Source organism: Lissotriton helveticus, chromosome 1_1 (assembly GCF_964261635.1).
Source record: "Lissotriton helveticus chromosome 1_1, aLisHel1.1, whole genome shotgun sequence".
Classification (NCBI taxonomy): Eukaryota; Metazoa; Chordata; class Amphibia; order Caudata; family Salamandridae; genus Lissotriton; species Lissotriton helveticus.
Window position 1 is genome coordinate 1,906,320,671 of NC_136057.1, and position 13,656 is coordinate 1,906,334,326.

A 13,656-nucleotide genomic window follows, 5' to 3' on the forward strand; every position below is an offset into this window, starting at 1 on the left:
GAATGGCAAGTACAGGGTATAGAAGCTTTGTTTAGAGCCTGCATGATCCCAGAACAAATGATATTTTTAAATGACACTGTTCAACAAACCACCTGTCTTGGCCTAGCCAAAATCAAAGATTTAAATAAACCGTCTATTCCAAAGCCAACAATGTTTAGCAATAACTCTGATACAGATGAAGAGATAGACGTAAACCATATATTAAACCAAAACAGAACACATCCTGATTGGAAACAGTGGTTGATCTGGCCCACAGATACAAATAACTGTCAAGACAGATTCCTGAATAAAACACAGGGGTTCAAAATGACCAGGCCAGACCCTAGATATCCTCAAAGACATCACCCAGGGATAATAACAACCTACAGTGTGGGCAAATTATGCCTTCAATGGCTACAAACTTCCACACTGGCAGAAATTAAGCAACACCTAACTTTACTTACTGATGGTGCTGACTTGCGTGATTTCACTTTGGGACCACGCAAACAGCGTCAAAAACGTTTCATAGCAGCCTCTGTATATGCAGCATACAATGAGGCCTGGAAGGTTACTCAAATTGAGACAGCAGAGAGAATACGGGAAATTGACCGTATTAATTTGGAAAAATCACTTTCTGTAGTGGACAATGGGTTAATGACTCTGTCCTCCAGAATTTTTTCTTTGGACAGCATTGTGTCTTCAGCAATCGACATATTATCGCAAGACTTACTGTTATTACAACACGGTCAGTCACAATTGCGTTCTATTGTACAGCTTGGCTGGACGTTACAAAATCTGCGTTCAGGCTATGTGCCTTGGCGTTTAATCAACACAACGTCACTATTCCAAATCTTTAACCTTACTGATAGACAAATCAGTATGGCACAAAAGGGTGCTGATTATACAATCTTGAGCATTGAAAAACTCGAAAGATTACCAGTGACAATGTCAGAACGACCTGTCAGTGAATGGATAATACATGGGATAATAAATATTCCAATCTCAACCTTCAGGTTTCAATACTGCCAAAAATATATACAGGCTGGCATGTACGAGAAATTGGGAAAGGGGTACCTTAAAACAACATGGAACCTGCCCTATTCACATGCATGTGTCAGTAATAAAGGACAGAAAGTGTTTCTTAGTGGCAACAATTGTGCGATGTTACTAAGTGGCACACTTCTGTGTAACGGAATTAGTTTGCATGGAGCCTGTGAAGGGAATTCATACAACCTTTCATGTCACCAGCAAGGCGCACCTGCAACAGAAATAGAACCATTCTTTCAAAGACTCTATAATGGGAGTTACATTCTTATTGTAGACCGTAGATGTTGTAGTCTTATGCCCGGGACTCCTTATCTAGTAACTACGACTGCGAAGGTCAAGTGCTGTGGACACTCATTGTTCCCCAGCTCCTTCCCAGACAGGGAGGCAAGGGCATGGCCCGATTTGAAAATTACTTCTATTCGAATAGATACTTTAAGCAGAATGAAAACAGTGATTCTTCAGACGCCTACCAGGCTCACGTCATCAAAAGAAACGTATGATCTACAAGTCGCAAGGACGACTGCAGAGATACATACATTATTATCAACTAATTCCCCCGTACATTTCGCGGAAATCCTGAATGAAATCTTAAATATTTCTGATACCAATGGGGTCTCAAAGGTATTTAAGACAGTATTTTCGATGGCATTAACACCATTCAAAGCCATACTGGGTATTTTTCCAGATTTCGTCCATTCGATTTTTGGCGGACTTCCCCTGATCTTGGGACTAATTGCAGGAATCCTATTCTTAGTCCTTATTTTTCGTTATGGCAACCCATGTCACAGACAAAACTCTTGCGACAAGGGAAGAAACAATCCTAGCCATTGGATACCGGGACCGGATATCAAAAATCCTGGGACTCTCCCGGCTTAGAGACCTGAACATGACTTGGTTTCTATCATTTCGACCAATGTGGCAAAGATGTGTTTTACCTGTATTGAGGTGTCTGCTATGCGGAGAAGAATGCGTGTTAGACACCTGTCTGACGCTACAATCGGATGCGCCGATGGATGCAGAAACATTGTTGAGCCCGATCAAGGTTCATGCTTTGTGCTGCCCTCAAAGGCTACCAATCCTGATGACGGCATTCGTGGAAGCTTCACCACTACGATTGATGGGTAGTGAAGTTCAAGATGAAAGCAGCATCGAACAGGTACGACCTTCTGTCAGCAATGCGAATCAGAATGTCAATGGAGACAATCATGCACAAGAATGCATGATTACACCTATTTCCGAGTTAGTGGAACTTTCCCAGGAAGCTGTTGACAGTTTTTTCGAAAGCCTAAATGATATGATGTTCTCACCCGAACAGAAATAGAGACTTTTGAACAAGCCCGCACACGGCGTTCCCTGAATTCGGCCTTCAACTTTAAATAATAAAGTCACATGAACTATTTTTCACTCCTGTTCACGGACAGCAACTCTTTCAGAAGCCCCAATTCATTTTTTCGGTTTTTCGGGACACTTATCTTCTGCTTAAAGTAAGAAACTATTCCTAAAGAATTAAGATTTCTATTTTTTAGATACTTTATAGACTTTAGCTGCCCGCTGGTATGTTCATAAATATTTTATTCTGTGATGGAATGGTCTCGAATCTTTTTTCTGTATTTAAGAAACCATTTCATGTGTAATTCTCATATACCAAACGAGCAATAATGTATACAAATGCGATTACTTTGGCATTATTCTACAGCTTGAGTGCATACAATATATATGTCTGCAATTTTTCAGTATATTTGAAGAATTTCAAAATGCATTTATGTATTTTGGGGTGGTAAGGTATACACACTATTCTATAGTATGTTGTACTATGTTATACTATGCCTAGATTAGTAAATATGTCCATAGTTAGCGTGGAGTGGGTGTCATGTATTCCTATAGGTTCTGAATCGATCCCCCTATTCCTGACCCTATTCTAGTTAAACAGACCAACAAGTTAACTAGCAGTCAGCCCATGAGGCAGAAAACCCCCATGATGCAGATACCGTTATCTGACGCAGTCACACTACGGCACAGGAACGCGTTATCTGATTAGGTCATAACGCTTGCGATCTAATTAGACAAGCGATATTCCTCCAGCCCCTGATAAGGCATACGGAGTTCTCATAACAAATCAAACCTATGACAACCTGGGCAAAACCCTGCGGCCATTGTTTTGATTTCACCGAGAACTTTAGTGAAAGAATGTGCTAACGAGCAAATCGTATGACATCTTTATTGACGTATCTATGTCCATCCTTACGTCAATCTCGGCACCTTAAAGGTATAAATATTACCGATCTTGCCATATGCAAACACACGCGTGGTGACGAGACGGAGCAGCCATACTTGCCGAAGCCAAGAGCAGAGCAGACCCCGCTGGCAGCAGCCCCGCCTTCCTGACGCGCTGAGAGAAGCTGCTTTCTCCTGCCGAGAATCCAGCACCGGCGTTTCCGGGTAGCCCTCGCAGGCAGCCTGGAATATCGAGACCAGAGAGAGAGATACCATTCCTCATTCATCCTAACTTCCAGGTACAGAACTGAATAACCCCTCTCAGAGAATTCTTTACTTATTCACTTGGCAAAAACAAACTTAACTTAAACTGTAACTATCTATTCCCGCCCTCGTATTAGACTTAGGTCAGGTACACGGGGTAGGCGTATCTAGAAACACCAGTTGAGTACGTTTAGTCAAATGTATATGTGTATGTAATATATTTTATTCATTTTAAACATCTTATGGCTTAGAAACCATATCAATGTTTTTACAGTATTATTTTATACTGCTGCTCTTAATGTATGCACTTTACTTAACTATAAGTATTGCAATAATATCGATCCATTTCTCTTGTATGAGAAAAGAGACTGATCAATAAATAACACCTTTTTATTGAACACGCCCGTCTCTTCCTTTTCTCTACATTCTGATGAGACTAAGAATGCACGTACTGACTGAGTAAAATAATTTGCCTTTTGTTCACACGACTCTCGAGATTGACTCTTGATTAGGGGAGAGCAAAGTTGTCATGTTCTATGGTTGTCAGAAACTAAATCCCTTCTTGTCTAATCAGGGAAGTTAAGTCCTCCTTGAACATTCGAGAAAGTTTCTAGTGAACTCTGAGCTAAGCTGGCAAACCCAAAACTTTAAGTCTAGTATCGACAGTAGTAGACCTAGTTAACGTCTGGCCTAGGCCTTTACTGCTGTAGGTATTATTCCAATGCGCAGAGCCTATTGGGAAGATAGGAACTACACTACACATTGATTGGGAGATTTGCCTGATTTCAATAGGGTAGTAATCATACCCTTTCTCATCGTGGTCAGAAGTCGTCCCTCCTCTTTTACCTCATAGCAAACTGCTTTTAAAATGTGGACAAGCTGTATCAAATATGTTTCAATTGTCAATCCATAAGATCCTGGCGTGCAACCTGATTTCATTTGCATGATTGCTGCCATGATCTCATCCACCTCCAGCCCTGCTCCCAAGAATTACCTTTGGGAATCTCCCAACCAGGCCAAAGTGGTGTCTTCAAAGTATGCTGGGAGATCCAGTGGTTGTTGTCTATGTGTTGTATATAAGGTTTTGTAATATGTTGTGAAGGTGTGTAGCTGAATAGAGAGTTTCAGGCATGTCTCACCCTCCGAGTCCTGGATTTCTGCAACATAATTGGAGAATTTAGGTTGTCAGACAAGGTCTGCAATTACTTTCCCTGGGTGGTCTCCCTCCCCTTATTTACTTGCTACATGATATTTACTACGGAATTTACTTTCCCGGTCAGCTGTTTCATTATATTCTGTAAATTTGTCTCGTAACTTGGTTCTTACGGAGCCTTTGTGTGTTGTGTCACACTGCTCTTGTTCCAGTATTTTACTATCTGCCTCTAATCGACTGAGATGGTTATGAATATCTTTTAAAATGCCCCCACCTTTAGCTCGGAAAACCACCACTGGGTCTGGGCTCCCAACAGCAAGGCTTAGCCACTGAATAATATTTAACAAAAAAGAGTGCCAGTACTGTTCTCTTATTTCTACTTGAATCAGCTCAAAACATACGATTTAAACACTATGGTTTGATATCATGTTTTCTTTGAATAAATCTTTTTATTATTTTGCAAAGTTCTTCTTCATGAATTTGGTTATTATTTCACCAATTTCCACATTTCGAAAGATCATCTGTACACAACATATACATTTTTACATAAAATTATCTTGACACATTATCCTATGTACATTTTCAATCTTTCATTCAAGGCTCCTATCATTCAAACATTCCCACTCATGCATCCACAGACATCACACATTCATAAATTTACACTGGAATAACAATATTCACAGAATGCCATTGACTACTCCTTTTGAAGACACTTTTTTTGATCAATTGTGTCTTGGTTATTTGATCTTATGCCTCTAGTTACAGTCTACGCATTTCGAACTCGCGGTGTTTATGGCGTTCTCATCAGGACAAGAGCTGTGAAGAAAGGAAAAAACCTTTCTTTAGAGGATTGTTATAACTCATGTGACTTCTTACCACTGACTACACCACTAAGCGCTTCCTTTTCTTACCTCTGTTGCTCAGAGCATGTGCAATGGCTTTAAGTTATTCCCGGCGCTAGACCATCTAAAAAAAACCTGAATAAAGACTGCTGTTACTGGACTATTTCGATCAAAATGCATTCAACCAAACCGTGGCAGTTGCAGACTTACTTTAATTTCAGGATCCTACATCCGTCTATATTTTTGTGGGCTGCCTGGCCTATGGGGAAAGGAGGGGAACTTAATGAGTGGTGTGACTCATGGGGCATTTTAGATCATGTTTGTGCTGTAAACAAGTGATGTCTCTTACTTGAAATGATTGCGCAGGCACCTTGTATACAGATATATTGCGTGATGACTGCCTAAAACGAGAAAGGAACCGCCAGTTACTTAAACATTCTTTTATTTTGTCACCGCAAGACTCTCTAAAGCCTTCTAGCATTTTGTTCAGGGCTTACCAGTTTCAGTCGTCAGCCTCACAGAAGGGGGAATCACTGTCAGCGTCTTGATGGAACCGGAGTCCCTGGCGTCCGATAAATGGCGTTCTACTTCCGTGTCTGCAAAGGATCAAAGGAGGTGTAGTTTATGCGAACTAACGCATGTGAATTATCTATATTTTCACTATCTCTCCAAGAGTTTATGGTACATATCGAAACGCTCTTTCCTTTTTGTTCACATGGGTCTCAATCTCTTTATGACACTTGGTTCGACTTTTGACAGCGAGTCTTGTTTACGATAATGTTAAGTATATGTCAAATTACATTCAGAGTCACTGCGGTGGCCATCTTGGAATGTGGTTCACTTTACATACTTTGCACCATGTTCACTTTTGAAACAACACCATATGTTATTAAAGTCCCTCAATCAGATGTATTTGTGTTTATCTCAAAAGGCTTTATTAGTTGGTGGTAATCCACTTAATTTAGTTTATAAATTTCTGTAAGTTCGCTTAGTCCGTGTATGGCTGAATTAAATTTGACAATTAGCATTGCCTCTCTTCGTGATAGTTTAACCTCCAGGTCGCCTCCTCTTATGTCCTGTCCAACTTTGGAATTCACTGTCCAAGACAGATCAGTTTCTTTATGATTGCTTAGGCGCCAATGGTTCACCAGAGGAGCTGTCAAGACATTTTTCTTAATTCTTGACTTGTGTTGCTGAATCCTTATTCGCACTTCTTGGTTCGTTTTCCCAATCTATAGTATATTACACGGGCATTTGATCCTATATATTACGAAGCGTGATTCACAATTGGTAAACGTCTCGTGTTTCCACACAATGTTGTTATGTCTGAAGGTGGTGCCCTCTACTTTGGTGTTGCAACATGAGCAAGTTCCACATTTGTGGTGTCCTTGAATTGGTGGTAGGCCCATCATTGCTCTATTGGGCTGTTTCTCTTGTGGCAGTGCTGCACAAACCAACTGATTGGCTATGCTGCAGTCTTTCTTAAATGAAAATAGCGGTTCATTATGCAAGAATCCATTCAGATTTTTGAGTAGATGCCAGTTGTTTTTAATTACTTTTTTCAACATATTTGAGTTTGGGCAGTATGTTGATACAAACACCATTCTGTCTGGTTCTTTCTTTATCATTTTTTTCAGAAGACAATTGCGTGGTGTCCACCACGCTCTTTTCATTGATTTCCTCAACAATTTCTTTGGATACCCTCCTTGTAATAAGTTGGCTGTCAGTTTCCCTGCATATTTGAAGTATTTTTCCTTATATTGACAATTTCTGCGAATTCTTAGGTACTGGCCATACGGAAGGTTGTCTTTGAGGCTTCGAGGATGGTTACTCGTAAAATGTAATGCCTTATTGCGGTGTGTTGGTTTTTTGAAAAGAGTAGTGACTAGGCCGCCTTCCGAAGGGTAAACCTCAACATCAAGGATTGGCATCTTTTTTGTGAGTGGCTCATGCTGAATTTGATTGCATGTGTCTTATTGTTTAGCCATTCAAGGAATTTTATCAGTCCCTCTTCTGTGCCAGTCCAAACTAAACAAATGTTGTCTATATAACAACTCCAGTTTTGTATCCATTGGCCATAAGAATTGTTTTGGTAGACAAAAGTCTCTTCGTATCTTCACATGAATAGAACCGCCAGTTCAGGTGCGAAAGGACATCCCATGGCGACCCCGCCAGTTTGAAAGTAGAAGTCACCGTCAAAATTAAAATAATTTCTTTTTAGTGCAAACTCTGCAAGTTTCACAATAAATTCCGTTGGGACTTTATGTGGTCCTTCTCTTTTTTCAAGAATGGCTTCAAGGACCTGCACACCCTCATCCTGCGGAATTTGCGTATATAAGGATGTAACGTCCATCGTGACCATCCAGTGTTTAGTTTCCTCAAAATTAATCATCGTCAGTTTATTAATAAAATCAGTTGTGTCTCGTATAAATGATTTTACACTTGGCAGGAAGGGTTTCAGTAAGAAATCAACGAATTTTGCGATGGGCTCCACCAATGAGTCGCACCCAGACACTATTGGTCTTCCGGGCGGTGCATTTTGATTTTTATATATTTTTGGTAAAACATAAAAAAGCGGGATCCTTGGGTTTTTGTTTTTGTCATTTATCTATGACAGTGGAGCAACAACCTTGGATCGAGAGTGCCATACATTATCAGTTAAAGGGAGGGTTTATATAGCCACCTTTTGTTATGAATTGACAGCTCTGTTTTATATCATGGATCTACATACATAGATAAATATATGTAAATAAATGTTTCTCCTTATCTTTAGTTAACCACTGAAGTGTACATCCTGAGGAAGGCTATGGCCGAAACGCGTTGGTGAAGGTTAACATCTACAGCCGGTGTCTTTTATATTCCAATGTAAATGTGATAACAACAAGTAATATTTGTGATTTAAGTTCCCTATGTATTGGTAACTGACCGACATAGTTGTATTAATTATCGATCCAAAACTTATATTGCATCGTATACACTGTGAGTTTCATTGAGAAAACTGTTGACACTATCTTTTGGTCCTTTGGTACACTATAAACTTGTGTTATTCTGTGGTTCATTGGAGAGTAAACAAGTTATATTTGTTTATATATATATATATATATATATATATATATATATTTGATGCTCCTATTGTACCGTGAATCACGGGTCACTCGTGAGCGGGTGCTTCAGACGCGACGGTACTCGCGTTTAAAATTGTAGCTCAGACTCCATTTGTTTGAAAAACAAAGTTCAGCACTCCCGGGGTACAGGCAAGTATTTCTTTATTTCACCATCAGCTGTAGACAGACGCGTTTCGGACGTGAGTCCTTCGTCAGTGTTTACACAGGACGCCGCCCAGCGGCTACTTAAAATACGTCATTTTGACACGCCTTCAAGTTTCCCCTCACTCACGAAGACCTTCAGATCCAAATAGTGCACCTCTTCCCTGCTTAAATCACTGGTGAATTTCAAATTCAAGTTGTTTCTATTTAGATCCCTAATGAAATCCTCTGCCTGTCTGAAGGAGCCCCTTCGTGAGTGAGGGGAAACTTGAAACATCATTATATAGGAAGCCCACTTCGGGCAACAGCATATTACATGCCAAGAGTAGTCACCCTGCAAACCTGATTCATAGCATACCCTATGGCGAGTTACTTAGACTTCGCCGTAATTGTTCAAGGGACTGTGATTTCATCAGTGCAGCCAAGGAATCTATTATTAGATTTAAAACTAGAGGCTATGACTCTATTCTCCTTGAGAAAACCTTTGACAGAGTCCGCAAAATACCAAGAAGGAGTCTGCTACATGTAAAAAAAAAACAGACCAATCAGAGATTAGTAACACGTTCAGGATGATAACTACTTTCTCGAATGACTGAATCACCTGAGAAAGATATTGACAAAAAACTGGCACATATTACGCCTGGATCCGATCATAGGGCAAGATGTCCCCAATAGCCCTCTAATTACTTTCCGTAAACTGAGTTCTTTGAAAGATAAATTGGTACAAAGCCACCTTATGCCCCCAAAATCTAAGAGGAGCAACACCCTAAAGGACATGAAAGGATTCTTTCCTTGTGCCAAATGTAAAGCTTGTGAAAACAGTAAACGGGTTTTAACATATAACATTCCTGGCCTACAAACACCTAGAAGAATAGCGAAGTTTATCACATGCCAAACCCCCTATGTTGTGTACTGCCTGACATGTCCATGCGGTCTTAAATATATCGGCAGCACAATTAATAATGTAAAGTTGAGAATTTTGGAACACCAGCGTGCCATCAGTAACAAAGATGTGAATTATCCGGTGGCACGGCACTTTGCCAAGGAACACCAGAGTAATAGGGATCTGTTACAGTATTTTGGCATAGATCATGTTCCGATCAATCCTAGGGGAGGGGACAGACTGTTGAGGCTACGTAGACTGGAATCCCGCTATATCATAGACATGCAAACAAAACATCCATATGGGATGAATAGCGGGGAAGAAATGATGGTACATTTAGGAAAATGAATCAATGATGGACAAATTATCCTTAAACTGTGGTGAATTGATTTGAATTGTCTTTTGCTTTGCCTTTTGCATTTTTGACCTTTCTTCTTCCTTTTGTATGCTATATGGTATAGCATTATGAGATATCTAAGTAAGATAATTGTCCCTGGACCTCAGATGAAGTGATGATGTTGCTATGAAATTATGATTAACATTGGTGATGCTATCTATGACATGCCTATTAACAGAAAAGTATATTGAGAACTGAACAGGAATTCGGGTCGAAATCACAGGGCGCAAATGAATGCAGCTGGTGACCTGCCGATCCACGGCTTTATAGGAAAGTTACACCAGCTTGAGCGGCTGATATGCCGATACACGGCAATATTAGTTGCAGTAACATACTGCTTCGAAATTGCATAATTTATGCTCTTTAAGATGGCCGCCACATTCGTGTAGGCACATTTGTGATTTCGATACCGTCTTCTGTGTGAGAGGCGTGTCAAAATGACGTATTTTAAGTAGCCGCTGGGCGGCGTTCTGTGTAAACACTGACGAAGGACTCACGTCTGAAACGCGTCTGTCTACAGCTGATGGTGAAATAAAGAAATACTTGCCTGTACCCCGGGAGTGCTGAACTTTGTTTTTCAAACAAATGGAGTCCGAGCTACAATATATATATATATATATATTTTTTTTTTAATTATAAAATATGAATCTATTGATCATGAAAAATATAAGGAAAGAAAAAAATCAAATGAAATAAAAAGTTATGTATTTTTATAAGATATCAGACCCGAGTATGTTTTGTATTTAGATCCATGTTTTGAGAGCTGCACTCTGTATCCTTATGCACTAAGCCCGGTGCTCTGTCTCCATTCTTTTCCAAATAAGTATTTTCCTTGTTAGGGTTTATCCTATAAACAGGGGGCCCCTTTCTTCCTTTCCCAGTTAATGCACTCCCACAACAACATGCCTTCTGCTGAGAAACACATCAGCACATACAACATATTGGCATACATCCGTAACTATGTGATTATAACTTAAATAGAGGTATAAAGGGGGATCGCCAGTGTGGGTAAAGCTAGGGGCCCATGTGTCGCCGTCAACCCTTGACGCCCCGCCTGACCGTAGTCATGCACTGGTTGGCCAAGTGCTGGGGAGGAGAGAGGGGTTTCTGGGCTACAGTAGTCTTTTGTCTATATTGGTCTGAAGGCTAGCAGCAGGGATTGTTGCCAATCTAGTTAGCACCAACCAGCGGTTTTCAGAAGTTTAACATTTCTTTCTGGGTAGTATCTCTATGGGTTCATCTGGCTCTCCTGACCACTACCTTTTTACAAAATTACAAATGGTGGTGACCCAAGCTAGATAATCTATCCCTGTCCCAATCGGACTAATAACATATTATACCATATTTAGTCCAGCTTTAATAGTGGAGATGTTTATCTGGATCGGAATCTGGCTGAGACTGCCACGGATGATGCTTGCAGGATCCTTTTTAGAAAGTCATCAACCTGTTGAGGGTTGTGGAAAACATACTGCTTCCCTTGATGTGTGACTCTGAGTTGTGCCAGATATTTCATGACATAGGGGATGCTCAATGTTTTCAGCTTCTTTTTCACGGTGGTGAATTTTCTTCTCGCTTCTTGCACATTTTGGGTAAAGTCATGGTAGAACGCAAGGGTGGGGTTCTCATATTCTACTGCTTTCTTTTCCTGTGCCAGGCGAAACAACGTATCCTTGTCACGGTAGTTGTGGAATCTGACTATTTCCAGGCACGGCTGTGTCCCGGGAGGGGGGCGTGCACTCAGGGATCTATGCGCTTTCTCATCGACGAGGTGCTGGGAAAATGTGTCTGTTAGGAACAGGTCACGAATTAGCTCATCAATGAAGTCTTCTATGCGGCCTGTGGTGACTGTCTCTGAAAGGCCAAGTACACGCACATTGTTCCGCCAGCAACGTGCCTCTAAATCTTCGATTTCAGCTGCAATGGCTTTCAGTAATCAGTCCATCTGTGATATCTGCTCTTTACTGCCCGAGGCACCATCCTCCAACTCAGAGATTCTATTTTCTGCCTCTGTAATCCTGTTGTCATGTTTTTCTATTTTGTGCACTATAGCTTCCAAACGAGAGTTCATGTCATCCATTTTTGCCTCAATTGATGTGAGGCTACTTTTCATAGTTAATAATATTGCTTTCCAGTCCTCATCTTGACTTTCGGGAGTCTCAGACTCCGGGTGATTGTCCATTTGGGTCTGGGACATTTTTTGCGTCTCAAATGGTATCTTGGTTTGTTTCCCATCAGTTCTGCCCATCTTGACCTAGAAGGGAGCTCTTCACTCTTGCACTATATGGGTGGTAGGAAGGTCTGGTGAAATGGAGGATCAAGAGGATAACCCAGTGCCACCACATCCGAGGGACGTTCAACTCAGGTTGCTTACTGGTCAGCTCTATTCACAAGCAGATGTCCGTAGTTATTAAGACGCGGGGCAGTTGTGAGTTACGTGCTTCGAGGCGATGCAGCTTCCACGTGTGGTCCAGTCAATTGCACTGTCCTGACAATAAGAACTATTACCAGCGGAGTCGCTTCCAGTGGGAGGCGGAGAAGTCTATCATGACTTTTCCTTGACTTAACATGGCAGTTGACAACTGGTTTAAGGGCTCCGGCATCATTTACCCCATTTAAAACCCCATTTAAAACTGTTGAATGACCTCCAGCCACATCAGCTGCTGCGCATGTTTGTGATAGAGGAGGGTGAGGTAAAGGATTAGTGTTAGTAACAGGGCAACGACCAGGAGCCAAGTCCAAGTCAAGAGGAGCTAGTCTCTGGGGGGGTGGCGGGGCAAAGCAGTGCGACGCAGAGATAAAGAGTCAAAGTCTGTTGCGTTGTTGGAGCCGGTGATTAAACTAGAGAGACTAGAGATGATCAAAATTTTCAATGACATATCAATGCTATTAAGAATACTTAAAAAGAGGTCAACAAGGGAATTCACAACTGTTTCAAGAGAACTGACAAACTGAGTATGCAACAGTGAATCTCCTTATCCTTGGGAACTGTATGTATGTATGTATAAATTGTTTTGTAGCGCGCTCCGTTACTGGAGAGTATCCTGGCGCGATGGAGAAAGCGGGGGGGAGAGCAGCAGGGATCGACTTATGTCACACTTCTGAACAGATGGGTTTTAAGATTTTTCTTGAACTGGGTAACAGCTTGACTGGAGCGCAGATGCAAAGGGAGAGCGTTCCAGGCTCGGGCCGCCACTACAGCAATGGACTGGCCACCCAGCCTGGCTCGCCTAAACCGAGGAAGGGTCATTTTGAACAGCGAAGATGACCTAAGGGCTCTTGTAGGGACATAGAGAGTAAATCTCTTCTTCAAATAGCCCGGATCTTGGTCATGAGTGGCTCTAAAAGCAAGCACTAGGGTTTTGAAAAGAATGCGTTTCGGTACTGGGAGCCAGTGGAGGCTAGACATATGAGACCGGACGCTCTTCCATCTTGGGACATTAAAAAGAAGGCGGACAGCGGCATTCTGAATGACTAGCAGCCGTTTAACTAAGTAGACAGGAATGCCGCTAAACAGGGCATTCGCATAGTCCAGCCTTGTTAAAATAAGTGCTCGGTCAACCGTCTCCTTAGCCTCTCTAGAGAGCAATGGAAAGAATTTTCTGAGCATTCTT

General features: G+C 41.3%; 1 protein-coding gene across 4 annotated transcripts in view; it reads left to right on the forward strand.

The window, feature by feature from the left end:
• Positions 1–13,656, forward strand: part of LOC144754735 (flavin-containing monooxygenase 1-like) — a 633,385-nt gene that overhangs the window by 228,914 nt on the left and 390,815 nt on the right. The gene's annotated exons all lie outside the window — the stretch shown is intronic.